Source organism: Erithacus rubecula (genome assembly GCF_903797595.1).
Source record: "Erithacus rubecula genome assembly, chromosome: 2".
In the NCBI taxonomy this organism is placed as follows: domain Eukaryota; kingdom Metazoa; phylum Chordata; class Aves; order Passeriformes; family Muscicapidae; genus Erithacus; species Erithacus rubecula.
The window spans coordinates 65,427,391-65,449,461 of record NC_136685.1 but is presented as its reverse complement, the minus strand read 5'-3'; the positions used below and the strand labels follow the sequence as shown (position 1 = coordinate 65,449,461).

The 22,071-nt window shown below is 36.8% G+C and overlaps 1 protein-coding gene across 6 annotated transcripts in view; it reads left to right on the top strand.

Annotated features, from left to right (window-relative positions):
• The window catches only part of CHRM3 (cholinergic receptor muscarinic 3), a 251,418-nt gene that overhangs the window by 183,213 nt on the left and 46,134 nt on the right, over positions 1–22,071 (top strand). The window contains exon 1 of one of the 6 annotated variants that reach the window (XM_079297864.1): positions 6,073–6,098. The exons of the other annotated variants lie outside the window; for them this stretch is intronic. The gene's annotated coding sequence lies outside the window, so the exon portion shown is untranslated. Of the gene's footprint in view, positions 1–6,072; positions 6,099–22,071 lie in introns of those variants that run through there. 6 annotated transcript variants of the gene reach the window in all.

Genomic DNA, 22,071 nt, shown 5'->3' with positions numbered 1-22,071 from the left:
AGAGGATTGTTCAGCCTGGAAAAGAGAAGGCTTTGGGGTGATCTAATTGCAGCCTTCCTGTATCTGAAGGGAGCCTACAAGAAAGATGGAAAGGAGTTTTTACAAGGGCATGTGGTGACACAATAAGGGGGATGAGATTCAAATGGAAAAAGATAGATTTATACTAGATATAAGAAAGAAATTCTTTATTGAGAGGTGGTGAGACACTGGAAGAGTTTTCTGGGACAAGTTTTGGATGCCCTATCCCTGGAAGTTGTCAAGGCCAGCTTGGATGGGGTTTTGAGCCACCTGGTCTTGTGGAAGGCATCCCTGCCCATGGCAAGGGGCTTGGAGCTAGATGATCTTTAAGGTTCCTTCCAACCCAGGGCATTCTGTGTTTCTCTGCTGTTAGATAACTGTAGTTTGTAGTTTATATTTGAGACATCAACAGTCAATGGTATCTATACTATATATACTGAACTATATTATACTATACTATACTGTATCTATAAAGTTGCTTCTCAGCTCCAGGATAGCTGGTAGTAATAAAATGAAAGTTTCCCATCACTGGAATTTTTTATGTGATGTTACAAACACAGACAGAGAGAAATCACAGATAAAAGTGTATATCCTTCATGAAGCAGTAGCACGGGAACTTTTGAAATCTGAGAGAAGAAACTGTATATGAATTCTTCCCTTTTCTTTAGTAACATTGTCTCCTTCATGATTCAGTGCTGGACACACAATTATGTTTCCTGTTGTTTCTCTATGTATACCTGTGTTGTTTTTTTATCACAGACAGCTCTGACTGGAAAGTCACATCTGGCATATACTGGCAGGTAGATAATGTTACTCCTCTTGGTGTTTCACATACAAGTGTTCAGTCAGATTAAACAAGTGAATTGCTCTGTCAAATGCTCTCAATTCAGGCAGTGTTGAGGTGATCTGTAGACACTTTCCCAGATCCTTTTGAGTCCAGAAAGAAGAATTCAGAACGTAGGAATTAACTGTGGCCTTGGCAAGTTGAACTTTGTGCAGTTTTTCATGTATCTAAGGGGGAGAAAAAAACCCTTAAGAGCACCACAGATTCTGGGTTCAACAGGCATGTGGAGTTAGGCACAAAGAGAGGGGCAGAGAAGCATACCTTCTAGACCTTTTATAAAGTACTTTGCTATTACCTGGGTATTCTGATCAATATTGCACAGTGTGGAAGGAGGATGCTTTGGAAAAACTGTGAGTTTCCAGTTACTGAGAATATTCAAACCATTCTGGGAGTCAAGCTGTTATTTCCATGAGGGAACAAAAGAAGGTTGTAATATCAGCCAGCCTTCAAGAAAAGCAGTATCTGCTGGGTGATTTATCTATAAATATATTAGCTAAAGTGACATCTAAATGTGGTGTCATCACTGTGTTCTCCTCCATCAGGAGAGACACCAAATCTGAGTATTTTGGAGAACTTAGTAGTATCAGGTAGAACTTTTGACCTTTAAAAAACCATTACTCACACTAGTGGTTGCAGTAGAACTAGTGGTGTGTATATTAAAATATTTGAATGGTGAAAAGAGTTATTTGTCTGCATTATTTCTGTCAGTGTGGTTCAATTGGGAAAGTACCCATACAGCAGCAGTGAATTGAACATAGGCACTGAGCTGGCCTGTCTGAATTCTAGGAGATCCTAGGAAAGAAACTTGGCAAGCAGAACACTTTGAAGTAGGGCAGCATTTATATCTACTAGTGTCAAGGCCACATCATGCTGCCTTTCAGACAGGTTATTGTTTGTTTTCTAGTACAGCCTATTTTAACTTGTTTGTTTGTTATACTGAAGGTGAACACAATAAAACAATTATTATATAAATGTTATAAATAGTATTATTTATTTAATAAAAAATCAAGGAAGAAAGCTTGCTGATTGTTGTTGAGTGACTGTACGGTCGGCCTTTAGGGGAAGGAAAAACAACAGTCTAAACTTGCCATACCATCCTGGAAAATCTGAGCTTTACTGTAGCTGCAGTCAGTCACTCGCTGATCAGTAGTGAAAAAAGTGTGTGATTTGTGTCATCCAGCCCACAAATAATGTCTAGAGTCTGTGTGTCTCATCTCTATCAGCTACGCATCATCTCAGCTACCTGGACATTGGTATCAAAGTGCTACTTACTAGTGCTGAAAAGTGGGCTTAGAAACACACAGCAGAAATAACTCCACTCCTACAGGAGATGTTCTTGAATACATTTTCCTAATCAATTGTCTTTAGAACTTTTCCTCAGTCGATAGGAATGAAGCTCTTCTGAGAGCTCTAATGAGATTTGCTAAAGATACCCTGAAAATGACATCAGGAGAGATTGCAAGGGATAGCCATTGCAGCTACTCAGGTGATTTTTCTTTTTATGCATCACTGTTCCTTCTCTGAATCAATTCATAAAAATGTGGAAAAGTCCCCACAGGTTTGGACTAGCACTGTGGAAAAGTGATGTGCTGTGACACAGCTCAGTTGTGTGCCAGCCTATGAACCCAACAGCTTGGAAGAGCAACCAGATCCAGCAAACTTCTCTTTTGCTGCTCTATATTTCATATTTGCTGCTGCCCAGCCTGTGGACATCTGGACTGGGGTCAGTGCACAAGAACTGCGATCACTGTGGTTATTTTAGTTAAAGTTTTGTTCATTTGGGGAGCATATCCAGCTGGTAGTGGAATGTCTACTAAAATGCTACTTCATTCTCCTATACTTAAAAGGAGTCAGGGGCTATAGTCATGAACTAGTGAAATGTTCCAAGCAGTCTTGGCAACAGCAGTATCAAAACCCAGTATCTCACTTTTCCACATTTGTAGTTCCTGTGGGTTGTCTTGCCTCAAAAGATGACCTGGGATACTCTGGATGTTTTATAACCCTCCTTCATGTGAATCAGGACACACAGCCTCATTTACCATCCCAGAAGCAATATGTTTGAGATTGCTGTTTGTACAATTGAGATTGTACTGCAACTCCTCACAGACTTCTCAAAGTCCAACGTTCCATGATGGTTCCTTTTCTACTTGTGTGATGTCAGAAGTGTTGCCTCTATGAGTGCCTGTTTTGGAAACCAGCACAGCAGTGGAGCTCAAAACTTCTCAAAAGTTCAATTCTGTACAGGATCCTATGCTTATGGGCAAGCAGGATGCAATTCATCTATGGAGAGTGCATCTGATGGCCATGTGCACATTTGTGTCATATTGAACCAGTGTTTTGCTTTCAAGGATGTGAAAGTCGTATAGAGTGTAAACCATAGTGTCTTCCCAGCAAACCAGAGCAGTTAAAATACTGAAAGCAATGGGGACTAAACAGGGGAAGCAGCACTGCTGGGTTTTGCCACTTGAGGGGTTCTGCTGGTGTGCAGGATTGGTCCCACAGCCCTTCTCCCCTTCACTCACATGATGCAAAGGCCATGTAGGGAAACAGCTTGGGGAAAACCCATTCTAAAATCACAATTGCTGACAGAGTTTTCACATTTCCTTCATCTCTTGTTAGGTCTTATATTTTGTCCTAATATTCTGTTCATTTGCCACTAATTTTTTTTTTATCTCCTCTGCCTGTAGGATCCTTTTCCAAGATGAAAGTTACTTGTTTTTAAACAAACTTGTGTTTTAACAAACCATAGTGAGAATCAAATGAAAATTATTTACACTAATCTACAGCAAATCAGGAAAAGGTGGCTGAACCTGATGCTAAAACTCCAGCATAGTGTAGGGATTGTTAATAGTCTCACTTTAATTCTCTTAAAAACCCAAACCTCCCACTCACTAAATATGAAGACCAGAAGTCTGCCCTAGAAGATCAAAAACAGTGTATAATTTTATAAAGATAGTATTCTTGAAAAAAAATGCATTCATTAGGACCACATTTATATTGTGAAATACAATTAGGTGTGTATGAAGGAAAAAATCACATTAAAAAAATCACCCTCAGGATCTACTCAGTAGTGTAGATACTCTGATCTGAGACCCCTACAGTCCATGCAGAGCTTTGCTTTCAAAGGATTTTTGTACTGAAACTGTGAGTGGCTGAGGACTGGGGTTCATGTATTGCACTGTACAGACAGGATGAAAATATTCTGGTCAGGAATCCTTTTTTGGTTACTTTAAATTGTCGTTTACTCTCCACTTGAAAAGGGATGGTGCATCTTACTGCTGGTTTACACATAAGTGTTTCTGCAAAAAAGAGTTCCTTCCTCATTTGTGCTGTGTATTCAATAAAGCAGTCACTTTCTGTCCCAGATACTTGGAGAATTTTCTTTTACTGCTTCCCAAATTAAACTCCTTTCTTTTAAAAAACACTTGAATGCGTTTTTCTGGTTAGAAGCACATATAGTAGCATATGAAAAAATATAAGTGTTTTTTCTTAGTTGCAAATTCTTATGTAAGGTCAGCTAGTGTTTTATGAAAATATTAAAGTAAGGTATTTATGAAACAGGAAATTTACAAGTAAATGTATGTATGTTTCACCTATTTCTATGCATTGAAAGGACTGACTGAAATCTCAACCTAAAGAGTATTCACTGAAAATAGGTATTAGCAGGAGCAATGCTGTACATTGTGGTAGATGTGGGAAATACAATACATTAGAAATCTGCCTTTCTGGGTAAAAGAATTAGTATGGACAAAAGAAAACTTACTGAGCCTTGGTTTAGCAGATAAATGACCTGTCCAAAGTTTTAGTTTCTACCTACACATTCCAGAGGAGACACAAAGTATCACTCTGGATACCTAGCATGTTCCAGTACATAATCATTGAATGGGTTGACAAAAATTAAAAATGCAAGCATTCAAGATATAATTTGAAGAAAACTTTTCTCTAGTCCAAGTAGTGTTCTGAATATATAAGTAACTGAAGTTTCTCTGGTTTAGGATCTTAATTTTATTGTTTTGGTTTCCCATATGGTATTTGCATGTTCTACTTTCAAAATATTTGCTTAAATTTAACACACAGTTGGTGATTCAGTGTCAAAAATTAGTTCCTTTCCTTTGAACTCCGTCTGTGTTAAATTTGTACTCATCCCATGAATATGCTGGTTTAGAGTGCAGCGTGGTAAAACAAGTAGGCTCAGAGCTAAGCTGTTTCTAAGAGAATCCTGGATAGCTGGTAATATTCTAGGAAAAAAAAAAAAAAAAAGAGGAAAATATTTAGAAAAACACAACTTAAAGAACTTAGGCACATTTAAAGGAGTCCCCTTACTCTAGGAACTGGTTGGTTTTCCAGTAAATATGACCAGAGAAGTCGCCTCTAAATAAATGTGCGTTTATATTTGTGCTGTATAAACTGTTCATCCTACTTTGAAAAAAAGGATCCTCACGTGTTTTGATTAATTGTGACTGAGTGGAAAACAACTGATGTGAAGCATTGTGCTTCAGAGCCTTGCTTGGGAGTGGGATATTGAAAAGCTTCACCTCACACTAGACAGGGAACACAGATATATTTGGCCATTTTTCAATTTTGAATTACTCTGTGGTGCAGAACATATTCATTTTTATTTGGGATGGATAAACATGTTATTTCTGTGAGTATTCAATTCAGTACAAAGTTTAGTTAGTAAGCATAGTAACAGTGGAATGATGGTCATATTTTAGAAAACAGTAAATTTCAAGAGAAGTAGTTTGCTCCCTAGAAATTGTGAATGTTCAGGGATAGAAAAACAAACATGTAGCATTACATTAACTATTATGTATCTTAGAGAAATGAAAGGTAATGAAATAATAAATATACTTAATTAGAAGAAAAATATATGAAATACACAATCTTTTTTAAAAAGTTAAAATTATTAGTGCTCCAATAATTTAATTTTTGGAGTGCTTTTGATACTTCACAATAAAAAAAATCATTAATATATCCTTAGGGAAAGGAGGAAGTAGGATCACCTCTCTTAATTGGAAAGCCACAGACATTTGACTGATCTGAAGGTGAAAGCCTTATCTATAACTTTAAAGATAATTCTGTCTTTATAGGGAAATTTAATTAACAGTATGTCTGCATTTTCTTATTTTATTATTTGTATCTTGCTTGCATATTCTCCACAGAAGACACAAGTTACAGAGTACAACTTTTTTGATGAGCTATCTGGCCAGTTTTGCTCACTTCAGATCCTTTAGCAGTATATTTTTTTATATTTTTCCTTTATGAGAGCAAAGATATTAAACACATGGAGAAGAATATGTGTGGTTCATTGCCCCAGAAAAAAGTCTACTGTAAACTGTGGTAGAATTTTAAATTCTGTATTATTTTAACAGCTTTGAAATAAGTCATTTTATAGAATTACTTAATGGGTCTTTTTTATCTGTATCAGTGTTAAGTTTTAGCATGCTGGAGTAAAGTGTCTGTTACTGTTTTGTGAAGGAAAAAACCAGAAAATTAAAACTGTTTGTCTCAAGATGTCTAAAAAATTGGTGCACAGTCCAATAAAAAAATTTACTTTAAGAAAAATGGGATTATCATTTTAGTGAAATGCCCAGTTTGTCTTCATGGAGGAAACTGTGAAAAAAAGGAGCTTTTCATATTATCTGGGAGGTTTTTCTAAATGTGACAAGTGAGTAATGAGCAGGAATTTCAAAGGGAAACTATTCTTGTTAAGTTCAAACAAGGTTTACTTGACCTTAAGATTAGTAAAATTGAACCTTGTATTATTTTATATAACATATTTATAAAGCAACTTGCTTTGTGCCTACAAGTCAATGCTGTCTGTAATAGAGTAGTTTCACTTTTATCTTGCTTGAGCCATCTAAACTATTTTTGCTGCCCACAGCACCTTGGGAATGGAATGAAATAACAGGAGAAGCAGAGCCTCCCTCTCAAACCATTGACAGTAATTTTCTTTTATTTTTTTTAAATCAAAATTATTTCTAGATTCAAAGTGAAACAAGTTTGTTTACGTGGTTCCTTCATGTTCAGGACTGTTTGCTGGCCTGTGGGTGATGCTGCCCTAGTCCTTCTGCAGAGGGGAGCAGCCCAGCAGGAGCTGCTCAGAGAGGGACTGTGCATGGGAGGGATTTCCAGGGTGCTGGAACTAGACTGGAACACCACTGAGAGACAGCAAAGCTTCAGTGTAGCCTTCCTTTTGAAGGGGGAGAGGAGGGAGGATTGCATTATTTGATTTCTTAACATTACCTTTGTGATCTAGAAGATGCATTCTTGTTCTGTTTTCCCAAGATAAAATTGCACTATGTCTAGGAATTAGAAGTATACAGAAGAGAAAATAGAAATTCAACAAATACATTTATAACCCACCTTCACATTTCCTTGTTCTGTCCTTTAGAGAGGCCAGTAAAATGTGAGAGTGAAGGACACATGCAGGAGTATTAGCAGTTCTTAATCTCTCTCCTAATTCACAGAAATCCCAAATAGCAAATCAAGAAGCTAATTAAAGACACGATTCCAATTCCAATGAGGTTTTTGTGCTGAAAGTAACTCAAAATAATGAGCCTCCATTATCTCTTAATGATTTCAGAACAAAAGTCCTGAAATCACTGAGGACAAAAGATAACCCAAAAGAAAAACTTCCTCCAGTAAAGTCTCACTCTGCAGTGCAAGTCCGTGTTTTAAAAATGAGGTTTCAAAGCTCATATGTACATTTGTTTTTTGCTAGCTGTTCCCAGATAGCTATTCATCATGCCCATTTGACAGACATGAGAACTGAACAGTCTTTGTTTCCCTGTCTTCTCACTCGAGGGTTTTTATCCTGCTGGATACATCCCTGCGGGCATGTGCAGGTCTGCCTTGGTAGCCTGTGGTCTCTCCACCACTTCATGGTGCTCTGATAGAGACTCAGAAGTTCTGTGTCAGATCTGGTGGGCTCTTCTTCAAGAGCCATGTCTATTAGTGCTTTAAGAAACCAATTGAAAATTAAAATAAAAAGCATACCTAATGTGCAAGTAATGAGAGTAGGATGGCATAAATTTAGAGAAGTGGTTGACTTCATATTAATGATCCACTATGGACAATGGTGATCTTGCCAGTAGTCAGTGAAGCCTAAAGAAGTTTATTTTAACTACTTTAATTGTTTATGTAGTGAATTAAACCACCAGAGACATAACCAAAAATCTATGAACACGTGTTCCCTACAAAAGAATGTTTAAAATCCATGATCCTACATATGCTCAATCCAAAGTGGTTCTGCTATGTCTTGAATATTCAGTGCCCTCTTGGAAGTTTTAGAAAACCATCAACTGTTATTACCTATGGACTTCTGCAGACAATTTACATGAAAGAATAAAAATATTTTGCTACTCTTGGAGGTTGACTCCCCCCAAATAAACACCTTCCATTGAGGTTAAACCCAACCATCATCACTATGAGATGCATATAAATGTTTTTCAGTAGATGAGCCTGGGAAGTGAAATTCAAGCCTTCCCAGGTTACCAAAAAAATAATGGATTCAGCACAGCCTTTGAGCTTATGCCTACTTACAGTCTTTCTGCTGCCACATCTCTTAATCTCTGTTTCCAAAAACATCTCCTTCTCTGTCAGTCTCTTAGCCTCTCAGTTCTTTTGGCCTTTAATTGTGCCACCTGCTTGTTTTACCCAAGTAACTGAAGAACATTTTAATTTAAGCAAATATATATGCCTGACCTATTTCAACCTGGGATTTTGCTTCATCTAATTATCTGGGATGAGGTTAACACAACATCTTAGCCATATCAGTGAATCAGTTAAGAAAACCAAACCAAACAAACAAAAACATTAACAAACAAGAAGCCACCTCTTCTTAATAGGGATATTTTTTTAGCATGGATTACATCAATGATAAAATGCACCCTGTGACCCATATGCAGTGCAGTAGTGACAAGTGTGAGGAGTTGCAATAAAGGCACAGAATATTTTTTACACTAGCTTCCTCAACAAAGAAAGTGTCTCATGGAAGCCTGAATCTGAAAGCAACCTGCTTTTCCTAATTATCTCAACTTGTCTAATAGAAGATCAGAAAATAAAGAGATTACCTATGCCTTCAGGCTGTTTCTTATCTATACTTACACCATCACAGCTGCAGAAAAGCTATGTTAACAAAAATTTAAACTTTTTTCAAATCCAATTTTTTTAGATAAATAGTAATTTTAATAGCAAAAGACCCATATTTGTTGAATAAAATGCTGGATATTTTATAATTTCAGATTTTGTTTAATATCAGGTATTAATATTAATTTAATAGCAGACAGTAGCCACTGTCATATTTTTCAGGTAGTTTAAGATTCACAGATCCAAAATTGTTGCCCTTACCTTCAGCAGTACCTTTCCCACTGTTGATACGCATCTAAAAATGTATGCAAATTTACTAAACATCTCCTGCAAGCTATTTAAAAACAAGTTGTACTTGCTCATAATCCTTACCTTTATTTATCATATCAAGATAAAATCACAGGAGGTTGGAGCTGTAATCCCATATTATGAACATCTCAGTAATAGGTACCCCACGTGCAGCTTACTTCATATTAGTATTGATTCAATTCTTAGTGTAAGGTTAGTAATATGAAATTAGTTACTTTTCCTCTCAGCAGTCACTAATCCAATTCTGCTATCGATGCATTTTTGTGTCTCTGCCCTATGATTTTTAGGGTCTTTTTTTCCCCTTTTAGAAAGAGAAGCACAGCAAGTGTGTCAGGGCTGAGTTTACTGGGGAGAAAGCAAAGGTTTGGTGGTAGCTGGGCAGTCTGCACCATCCAGGTGGTAAGGAGGGGAGCAGCTGGGGCTCTTTGCTGGGGCTCCCATGTGAAGGCTGTTTCTGCTTTACCCCCTCATGCTGCAGCTGTCCCTGTCTGGCAGATTATCTGGTATGTGGATATGTGTAAACTGAATCTGATTTCCAAGTGCACCACCCTCTCTTTTAAAGACTGTGCAAAGGTAAATTTAATTATTTTCCTATCACAATGCTTTAAAAAATATTGAAAATTAATGTATGTTTATTTTAATTGCTATTGTTAGTTGCAAAATTAGCTTAGATACTGAGTTATTCCACATTAGGCTTGCGCTTTGATCAATAAACAATTTTGACAATCCAAATGAAATTTACTTTTGGTTTGGGTATATTCTACTTTTTCCTCATTGATTTCCACCAATGCTTTTACTCTAATTTTCCACTGTTTCCTTTCCTGTTTCATAGTTCTTTCTTTTTGAGTATATTCAAATATATTTTAAAATAATGCTTCTCTGGCAAGAGTTCATATTTAAATGTACTAGAATATCTAAAAGTTTTATGTAATTGAACACCAGACCAAAGACAAAGACATTAACAGCTACTATATAGAAGGCAGAAAAATCTGTTCTGAAGAATACTGAGGGCTTTGAATTGTAGTTTGATTTTCTGTCAGAATTGACCTTCTAAATACTCCCTGAAAATAGAAAACCTTCTTTGAAATTATCAGCATTATCACCTGACATTTTGATAGATTCTCTAATGTTTATAATTTAACATGTAATGCAAATATCAAAAACAGACATGATGCCAAATTAAGAATCATTACATTTTATCTGGGATATGTTATAACTGAATAATTAATATTATAATTAATATATAATAGTAATTAAATGTTAAGTATTAATAATAAATATTAAATACAATATTATAATATTAATACTTTCATTGCTTCATTTAAAAAAATTCACAATATTGATAACATTGGAATGGATTTACAAAAATGGCCGTTCATTTAGATTTCATAGATTTGTATTATATAATTTTACAGAATTTTTTTTAGTTGATAAAAATGGTTTCTTTAGCTTTTTTTGTTACTTTTGCTTTTGTATCTTCATTTATGGTGCCACATGGCACATGTGTACTGTGCCACATTTGTATTGATTAATTTAGGCTCAGGATACTGCCTTCTCTTGCTCTGCATAATTGTTTTCCAAAACACATCTGTCATATATGCAAAATTAGTAGGGTTACCTTAGACACGAGTGTATGGAGTGCCTCAACTATGTACAGGGATATTGCAGAAAATATGAAACTTCAGTAGGAACAATGAGAAAGACAATGGTTTAACGTTCCCACAGCTGTGGTCTTATTGGGGACTTCCTTAGTTTTTAAAATGCTAACTTGTATTTTTTATTCTATTATTGTGTCTTCCATGAGAACTGTACACCAAAGGACTCACTGAATCAAATGGCTGGAACAGGGTGGTTTTTGGTTTGGGACTTTCCTGTGGTAAATTTGCTTTATGGTTTCAAACAGTAGAGTGTAGTCATTCTTTATTAGAGGAGGTGTTTGTGTGTTGCTGATAAGACAGGTTGTCTGGCTGTGTGTGGTGATGAGGGATGTGGCTTCACCCATGAAATGAGGAGGAAGGAAGGAATTCCCTCCACAGGAGGTGGGAGGCAGGAGCTGTCCCCCCCCAGTTGGCTGCAGTGGCAGAGCAGCCAAAAACCAAAGGAGCAGAGGAAAATGTTTATGATGCTTCCTGCAGCAGGCATTCCCAAAAAGTGTTCCTTCAGTGTCCTTTTTCTTCATCCCTATGGGGAAAAGAGGCCATTGAGTCAGTTTCTGATGGAAAAATATATTGTGAGCTGTATGAGAGAAAACACAGGGGATAGATTTGACTCAAAACCAACCACAGGAAAGTGTACTTAAGCAGTATGGAATCTTGGAATACTGTCCTTAGATCCACAGTTAAAGGAGAATTGGGAATCTATTAATTTTAGCTTTGTCCAGCTTTCTCTTTGGCAGATTGCAGACCAGCCCTAACCATACAAGGGCTTAAAAATAAAAATAGATTGCAACTGGTTTTATGTCCAAAGTCTTTCTTTTTGAAAATGCAAAAACTAATCAGATCCTTGAAACACTCCTGTGATGCCTAGGTAGATGCATAAATGAATATCTATGTTTTCATACATTTTTTTATCATTTTATGATTGTCATTCATTGATTGTATATTCAGAGAGTTAAAAGAACCTTTCTAACATCTTCCTCAAGCTATTTTATAAGTGTTAGGATCCTTGCCACTGTGTATGTGTTTTACTGACCTTTAATTATCCTGGCATTCCCATTACAGCATTTGAAAATTGCCCTTAGTTTATTTGCTGAATTGCCAATGCTTGTATTATGTTTGCCACCTACAGAGAAGTGTAGTAATACTTGCTGATAATATCATTATTCTTGGCTCTACTTTGGCTCAAAGAGTGGGGAGTGTGGGAGGGGAGGCTGTGTGTCTTTCCTCTAGCTTCAGTATTCTGTTTTTTTCCTAAATAAAATCATTTCACTGAGATACAGTGTCTCTTTCCAGCCAACAGGCAAGTTTAAAAGCTCATCTTGTAGGTGTTATGGGGATTTTTCCTAATTGTACACTTTCTTCCTGCTTTAATTTGACATAATTTACTATCTATTTGATTTTTGGTCTGTCTCATTATTAGATCAGATGCTGTTGTGTTATACCATATTTTATCATGATCCAGAGTGGATTTTTGCAGGCTTTTTAATGGAATTTGTTGATCAAAATCACAGTAATTCAGAGGTATAGCCAACCAAATCAAAAATGTGCTTTCTAAAAGGAAGATAAGATCAACAAGCACTTGAGGAGTGTAAGCATTAAAATTAGGAAACTCCAAATAGATGGGGCTTGATGCAATGGGATAGATAAAAAGGATTTGAATTTGACAAGGAAAGGAAGTATTTTAGCTATGAGATCTTCAAGGTATTTAACTATCTACTTATACAAATAATAGAAGCCTTATCATAAGAGTTTTAAATAATAGTAGAGGATGTGAGAGGATTAAATTTATATAGCCAGAGGAGGAATGAGATGATTTTCTGATAATATTATATTTCTGATTAAGTAACTCCTAAGTAATCAGAATATGATTTTCCTTATGTGAGTTTATGACCTGTGTCTAGATGGGCTAGAGCAGCCCTGTGAGTTTTGAGGAGTCAAATTAAAGGAGATACAGATCTAAATCATGTAGGCACGGGAAGGATTCAGAACCCAGCTCCTCCTGTCCTTGAACCAGGACACTGCAAAATCAAGCAGAGTTGCTGTTACTTTGATTCACCTAATAAATCTGGATCTTCATGTTATGTAAGGAGAGACACAGGCACTCATTATCCATAGAAATATATTACTGGGTCTACATACTTGTTTGAAGTTAAAATCCAAGAGAACTCTGAGAGAGGGCAGTTGTACATCCATTCAAGGCTGGACAGAAACTGAGACTGATTCACTGACTCACTGGCTAAGAACCTCTTGTTCATTATCTAGACTTAAAGCATTTTAATTTTCTTGAGATTGTTATATTCCACCCTCATTTATTCTGATACAAACTAATAAAAAGTTGGACAATTTTCTGTTTTCTGAGAATAAAACAAAAAAGGAAGTAATAATTACAGATGGCATTATTCATTAGAAGTAGGCACTTCCAATATATTTAATATTGCACCTGAGGAAATACTCTTGTATTAATTCTGGGGACTTGTTCTTATTGGCAAAACATGCCTTCCTACATCATATTAAGCTAGTGAGACAGCTTTTCACTGTAGCAGATTTCTGAGTTTTTTCAGGTCTTTGTATGAAAATTTATTCTGACAGCTCCATGTTTGGTCCATCACATTTGCTATCTGTTCTCAAGTTGCTAAGCAGTTTTTTGCATTACCTCCTCCATTTTTAAAATGAAGACTTTTGATTCTGCAAGATTTCAGAGTTTCAATGCTTTTTGATCACTTTTGACACTATCTCTGCACAAAGAAACATTAAATATGCAAAGCAAAGTTTTATGCTTTACTGTTGTCTTCCTTGAAGTTACATCAGCATAGCACCAAATGATAAATTGAAATGAGCCTAAATTTAAATTTCTATGGGTCTAATTTTAAATTTTGGGAGAATTTGTATCTGATGCCACATGGCAAATACATGCTTCATTTGTGTTTGTATGCTATCCAAGTGAATAAAGAGTGAATATGGTGTACGTATTAGCAGCAAGAAGAAAAAAAAAATATAGAAGTTAAATGAATGAGACTTTTATTGCAGTTGATATATGTGTTCAGATGAGATTATCTAAGAAAGAGATTCTGATGTTTTTCCTATAATCGATACATTTTAAACACCTCTTTGCAATCAGAGTTTAGGGTCTTATTTCTCCTGCTTATGTAGCAGGGCCTCTTCTTAATAAATAATTTTTCATTAAATATTTAGGCATTTCATACATCTGTGGTCTTCTCTTCCATATCAAATGTGAATTAAATTCGCATTTTGAGAGGGAGACAGAGGACCACAGAAAGTAAGGGGCAGGCAGAAAAAGCACATATACATACACATAAATACAGTTTTATATATAAGCCATGTCTGTCTAAGAAGCAAGGCTAGAAACTGCACTAAAAAAAGGAAAAAAACAACAAACAAAAACTAACTATTCTTAAATCCCTATGGTCCTTGAAAATCCAGCTCTCCTTAATATTTTATTCTTCCTGTGTTCTGGAGAAGGACAATTACTAAGAAAAGCAAGAATAATACTTAACAAAAAATGATTGTGATATCAGTTAATAACCAAGGCCAAAGCACCTTGAGAAACTGGAGACAGCACCTAAATGATGCAGGCATTATTGTGCCATGACTGCAGAGTTGCATTAGAGAAATTAGAATAATTAGGGAAATTACAGGATGCCTTTATTTGTTTAATCAACTAAAACATTGTTTCACTCAGGCTTTGGTCTCAGACCTGCACCCGTTACTCTGTGTGGCGTGGCTGCAATGCAGAGCAGAGGTGCAGTAAGCCACCTCTTCAGCTGGGAATTCAAGGGTCTGTACATCCACTGATCCCTGTTGTTAGTTCTGCTCTGTTCTATCAAATGTATTTGTCACCTGTGTTCCTCACAGTTCTGTACACACATCTCTGCCACAGTGCAGAGGAGGGTTGGTAGTAAGGTTTTTTTTAAGTCAAATCCATTAGCTTTCTCCAGTCACTCCTAAGGTGAAAAAAAAAAAAGGAAAAAAAAAAAAGGAGTTTAGGAATTAGGCAGTCAGTAGTCACTTACAGTGCCCCAGCACCTTTACAATAAAGAATTTCTTTGTAACATGTCATCTAAACCTCCTGTCTTTTAGGTTGAAGCCATCCCCCTTTCTCCTCTCACTACATTTTTTATAAAAAGTCTCTCTCCATCTTCTGTGTCGCCCCCTTCTGTTGTTGGAACACCACAGTTAGGTCACCCCAAAGCTGCTTCTTTTCCAGGCTGAACAATCCCAATTCTCTCAGACTTTCCTCATAGGAGAGATGCCCCATGTTTCACACCTACTTCCTTTTGCTTTCCCCTCCCCTGGAAATTCAAGCTCTCAGACAGGAGGCATCAAAGGTCCCATGAGTCCTGTCTTCTTTTCTCAAAGGGACTGGTGGACAAATTTTATTTCTAGGAAACTGATATTTTGATATTTGGCTTCCAGACATAAAAATCCAATCTTGTCTTATTTTTTCTTTTTTTTTTTTTCTTTTATTTTCTTTTTTTTTTTTCTTGGTATTAATGTGGTTGTACTGTAACACAGAATTTTAACATAATAAAATATACAGAATTATTAAAATCAAATAGAGGTTTAACATATCATATACACTTTATCACATGCATTACTTTAGCTGAATGCAAGTTTGAACAAAATTAAATGCTGTGTATTGGAATCAAATTGTTTTGAAATGTTCCCAAAGATGTAACCAAGCATTACATTCCAGCAAAATATTTCAAGTCTGACATAACATTTTCTAATGAAAAATCTTCCATCATCAATTTTTTTTTCTCTCTAACACTCTCTGTCTATTAAAAATTGTTCCTTGTAGGGAGAACATGACACTTGTTTTGTATAATTCATACAGCTTTCCAGGAGATACTGAGAGATAACTTCAGTTAATGTTGATGCCTCCACTGTGCCTCTGCCACTGCAATGCCTTGCAGTAATTGCACCTGCAAAAAAATGGCAAGGCAAGAAATCTTTAGCTATTAGGAAAAGAATATGATGGAATTTGAGAGGAAGTAGCCATTTTCTCTTTTCACCAAACATTCAGGACATCAGCTGTGTTTCCCATTTGGGGCTTTTTCTCTTGCTGAGAACTGAATGAAAATAGGGAGTGCAGGGCTTTTCTGTGATAGAATTTCAGCTTTGAATATCAATTTTTCAGACTCTTACATGTGGTTTTGTATGCACACCTGTAGTATTTATTGGCTGTATTTTAGAAAGATATAAGTTGATATGCTGAAGAGAAACGGAAAAGGTAAAGGGTCAGCTTACCCAACAGACTTTTTGCTATTTCTCTTGCCAATTTCTAGTAGTCTGGTGGGTATTTTTCCAAGAGCAGTTCTGCATTAAGCAGAGTGCTGGCCCTGATTCTATGGAGCAAACTAGGCACAGCAAACCACTTTTATAGCTGGCAGGTCTTGTGGCAAGCCATAACTGGTTTTAGACAGACTGGGAAAATGGCAGCATCTCCTGCAGAAATGCAAAAGCATCACAAACATGTGAACTTGGCTGCAATAAACTTTACTTGTGGTCCAGATCCAAGCAGGAGTCTTCCATCTGAGTAATCCTGGGTTAAGGGAGGATTCAGGGCTCTTTCCCTCCATTGCTAGCTTTGATAGTGAACCATCTCAGTGGGAAAATTATTTGCAACTTGCCTTTTCATGAAGAGGTACTCTTTAAAAGGAGCCTCAGCATTTATAAAAAGTTAGTCCCAGGGGCTATTGACTGTCCAACTAAACAAAGGGATTTCTCTTTCTCAGTTTGTTGTCTTCACTACCTTATGATTTAGTGTCAGTGTTAGCAACATTTTTGGAATTTCCCCCTTTTTTTCTCTGAATTCCTTTACAAACAAACTTGCACAAATTGCTGTGTGCCTGGTATCCTGTCCTAATGTTGTGTGCCTGATGGTGCATTAAGACAAGATGATAGAGGTCATGGCTCATGTTCCCAAAATGTAGCCAAAAGTATATATTTTTTTTTTCTGTCATTTTAATTTGGTTTAAGAGGTTTTTGTGGGGTTTTGTTTTTGGTTATTTTGGTTGGTTGGTGTTTAGTTTACTGTCAACCCTGAGTGGAAACTGCCCAATATCTTAAATGGTTAAATACCCTCAAAAGGATTTGTAGCTTTAAATGAAGTGTAACCTCTTTCCTTGTGGCTGTGGAATTAACTGAGTTCCAAGCTATTAAGGTTTCAAAACAGTTTTTAAGTATGAGATGATAATGCTTCAAGCCTCACTAGACCTTTCTCATTTCACTAGATGGTGACATTTTACAAATTGTCAGGTTCATCTTTGTTTACTGGCAGAAGATAAAATTCTACCCACTTTAGTTTGACTCCTTAGTTTTATAGCCCCTTTATATGTCTGAAATTCTGGAGATTAAGGAAAGGGATCTGAGAAAGGAATGGTTTAGAACATTCTTTTCAACAGTTATTTAATTGTTTTTCTCAGAGGGGAAGTAGTCAGTATGACATAAGGAGAAGAAATATCCACATATATCCATGCTTCTCTCCTACCCCTGTATGTTTTCCTCTGAATTCATACACATTGAGACATGTTTTGGTTTGCAAGCTGCAGTATTAAACATGCAAAATAGGGTGAAAGGTGCAGCTTCTGGTCCTCCTTGCACTTAGCAAGAGACTGCTACAGGGAAACCCTTGTTAGGAAGTGTTAAATGCAATATTGTTTTTCTCCCTGCATTTTATCCTTGGCTATTGAAGAGAACCATTGCATGTCATTAAACACTTGATGTGTTCCACCTCAGAAGCACACTTCATTTCACTGAACAGGAATTCAAGGTGACAGAGACCATGTCAGAATGAGAGCACATGGCTGTGCCTGCATCTGCCCTGTGCATGGTGAAGGTTCCCCCATATGCTCACGTGCTGTGGACATGGCTGCATGTACAAGCATCATCAGACAAAAATTTCACTGAATATAAACTCCTTTTCCCATTGAATTAACATTACATTTTTCACTCTGTGACTGTCTGAGAACAAAAATCCTATTTTTATTCTCCTACATTGCTCTATTATTTCTAAACAGAATGGTAATTTTAATGGATGGCCTAGCTAGTTGTTTTTTTGTTTCAACTCCAGGGCATTTAATGCATCTTTTAATCTTGAAAGAGCACATCATTGCACAGATTCATGGTAGGCAGTTGATGCTTCTTCACTCTGAAGAAGTTATGAGTCTTTTAACTAAGAATATAAATCTAGTGAAATGTATATCAAGAGACTCAAGTGAAATGTACTGTGCAAAAAGGGCAGCAACATATTAAGTTGCATTTTCCATCTGTCTTGGGATGTATAATGGAGAGGAGATTTAAACTTATTTTGTCAGTATGGTTATATTCAAATACTACTGTAACTCCCTTTACATGTTTTTTATAACATTGTACTATGCCTTTTCCCCTTTAGGGGAGGGCGAATGAGATACCTGTTGCTAGTTCAGGGGCAGAAATCCTTGCCTAACAGTCCTTAGTCATAGTGCTGGGCTGATGGTTAGACTTCCTGATTTAAAGGTCTCTTCCAACCTAGATGTTTCTATGATTCTGTGATTCTGATTTCAGGTCATACTCCTTAGTCTCCACCATGACTCCACTCCCAGGATAAATCACTTTGTTATCCTCACAGGTTGTCTCTGCTGTGTTTTGTGGTTATTCCTCCTTGAAGACAGAAGGCCAGTACCACCTAAGATATTCCAAACCACTTTCGCTAAATTTGTAGAATTATAGAATATTTTGGGTTAGAAAACCATCGAGATTGAGTCTAATAATAAACCTAACACTACCAAGTCCACCACTAAACCATGTTCCTAAGTGCCACATCTACACGTTATTTAAATACCTCCAGGGATGGTGGCTCAACCACTCCTCTGGACAACCTGTTCCATTGCTTAATAGCCATTTCCATGAACATGTTTCGCTATTAGGCAATCTAAACCTCCCCTGATATGACTGGAGGACATTTCCCCTTGTGCTTTCTTGCAGCTTGTTGCCTGGGAGAAGAGGCCAAACCCCCACCTGGCTACATCCTCCTTCCATACAGTTTTAGAGGGATAAGATCCCTCCTGAGCCTCCTTTTCTCCAGGCTAAACACCCCCAGCTCCCTCAGCTGCTCCTCAGAGCACTTGTGCTCCAGACTCTTCACCAGCTCTATTGCCTTCTCTGGACATGCTCCAGCCCCTCAATGTCCTTCTTGAAGTGAGGAGCCCAGAATTGGGTAGAGGAGTCACATCACTCAGGATGTGATCTCATGACAGATGTTTTGCTCAGCAAAAAAAGTACAGCTACTTCTGTGGGATAAGTATAATCCTACTTCAGTTTAGAACATATTTCCTGTATTTAATATCATATCTTTTCTTGATCACCCTCAATTTCTTTTCTACTTTATTTCTACTTTTGAAATTATATTTTGCCATTTGACTTTTCTAATCTCTGGCACACAGTGTGTACTTATCAGCTTCCACACATCATCATGTAGCTGAGCACACTTCCATTTCCCCTTCTTCCCAACCATACCATGCTTCTGCAACTGTGCAAATACTGATGTCTTTGGGCAAAGCATAACCCTTTATGACATAAAAATGCAGCTGTTTTGTCTAGTCTTTCCTGAAGGGAAAGTTTTGCAGATGTAAAATCCCTGCTTGCCTGGCACCCTATAGAATAAAGGAGAAGGACAAGCAATGATTAATGACATTTAGTTTCCACTATGTAGTATCTGTGTTCTTTGTAAATTAAGATGCTAGCTGCACAAGTTGGAGCAATTAAGGAAATTACTCATTTCCTTAGCACATAAATGTCTTAATGGTGTTTATTCTCCTTTTGCATTGGTTTTCACCTTTTTCAAAAAAATAAGACATATTCCACTTCTATTTGGACTGTGTTGGGTCAGAAGGATTATTTTTCCCACCTGAATAAAGCCAATGATGTCTGTTCTGTTGCATCGTGTGGTCAACTCAGCATTTCTTTGTATTTCTGTGAAAGATGTTGTTAGTCACATTCTTTGAGTTCACTTAATAGAAAATAGTATGGATGGATAGAAGAATTCATGATGCTGCAACTTAAACTCTATCATGTCATTATGAAGAAGCTGTACAAAGCCAATTTTGGAAAACTCTTAGACTCCAAGCTGGATAGGCTCATAGCTCAAGCTTCCATTTGGGCCCAAGCTTCTCACAGGTGGTCCCCAAATTAAGCACTGAGAGCCAAACCCCAAGGACAAATCTGTGCTGTAGTGTAGTTCTGTGCCCTTGCTGGTGCACTAAACACATAACACCCTGTTCTGTTATGAAATTTTCTGTATAACCATCGCCAAGGATTTAATCCATCCCTCTTAGCTACCTGGATTAAATTGTTCTAATTTAGCACTAGCATTTCTCTATCTCAACAGATACTATGTGTGAAAGTTGTCCAGAGGCTGTGGTCATAGTTGCCATATAAACAAGTAAAAAAGAGGGATTGCTATCTGAAAATATTTTTAATCTGAAAACTGGAGAAATATTTTGATTTTATTCCCTGAAGGAACATGAATTTTCCAGGCTTCCTATTTCTAACATTCATATATTAAATTCCTTTTGAGGGGAATTGCTATGAAGTCATCTGCATGGTGATATAGTGCCTTGAAGATCTAGCATCTCATTCTTGGACTTTCCATAGTTTTTTGGGTTTTTTTAAATCATGAAAGTTTCTATAAGAATACGAATAAGAATATTTACTCTTACTGCTTGGGAATTCTTAGGATGGCTACTGAACACTCCACTAGATCCCTATTTTGTTTCCTAAACTAGTTTCTAATTGACTGCACTCTTAAAAAAATCGATGGACTAGTAAAACTCATCATCTGCAGGGGTTGAGGGGACATGTTATCAAAAGTGTATAGCTCCTAGAGAAATCAGCTATGCTTGAAGATTTATTTCAAACAGATCATGCCTTTAGGTGACTTGTTGCCCAGCTTTGTCCAGCTCAGCTGTTCTCAAAGTTAAGAAAAACAGAGAGATTTTTTTTTTAATCTGTAGACTATGAATCAGAAATACCTCCCCTCAGAGGAATGAGGATACATAGTTTATATTTCTTGTTTGAATTGCATATTGCAAGTCTGGAAGACCAACCTCCCTAGTTAAAAAAGAGAATTGATAGAGAGGATCTCTTCCAGGGCTGCCCAGAGCCTTTGATCTGCTTCCACTGTAGAGGAAATATTTTGTGGTGGATGTTTGTTGCCCTGTATTGATTCTTGCCTGTGCCACAGGGAGATTTCAGAGATGAAACTTTAACTATGTGACATTTCTCAGTTCATTCATAGACCAGCTTCTCTTTGTGCTGTGACTTGCAGGTGGCTAAAAACAAAGCCGAGATCCAACCCCAGATTATTTAATTGGTTAATAAATAAGAACATGGAAAAGGGAAAAGCAGTTGTAAACAAACATAAGGGGCTTTGTTTCAGAGTGTGTAATTCACATTTCTATTGCTAGGATCAATGTAGCACAAGGAAATTCACATTTGTTTTCTCTGTACATGAGTGGTTTTGACACTTCATCTTGCAAATGTGCATATAACAACACCTTTATTTAGTGTTAATGTCAAAACCTAGAGCCTTGCAGCATCTGTGGAATACCCCTGGAGTGCTTAGAAATAAGGCGTAAAAGAAAAATCATTCTAAATCCTTCTGTTTCTTTCAAGTGGAGCATAGAACAATCAGACTTGTATGGATCAGATTTATATAGTCCAAGGCAGGAGGAATATTGTGCTTTCAAGAAATACTCTGCTAATATATGGTGTAAGAAACAACATAATTATCAAACCTGAGTTGGAACTTTACTTTTAAAAAGAGTGCAGAGGCTTTCTGTTTGCATGTTTTAAGAAGTGTCAGTATTGTCAGGCACTACAGAGACCATTTATGATGTCTGCCAGAGTCAGAAGATGCATTTTTTGATCCATGCAGCTTCTTAAACAGGTACAGAAGGCAGCCAGCATTCTGCCCATAGGTTGTGCCAACTGAGGAGCTTCCTCTAAAATAAAATAAAGTGATATGTTAAACTTTTTTTTCATAGAGAGTTTCATTCTCCCATGTTAACTTTTCAAATGCAAAATGTAAATAGGGAAATTTTAATTTATAAATGAGTAATTTTTCAGCTTCAGCAAGGTTTCCAAATGTTT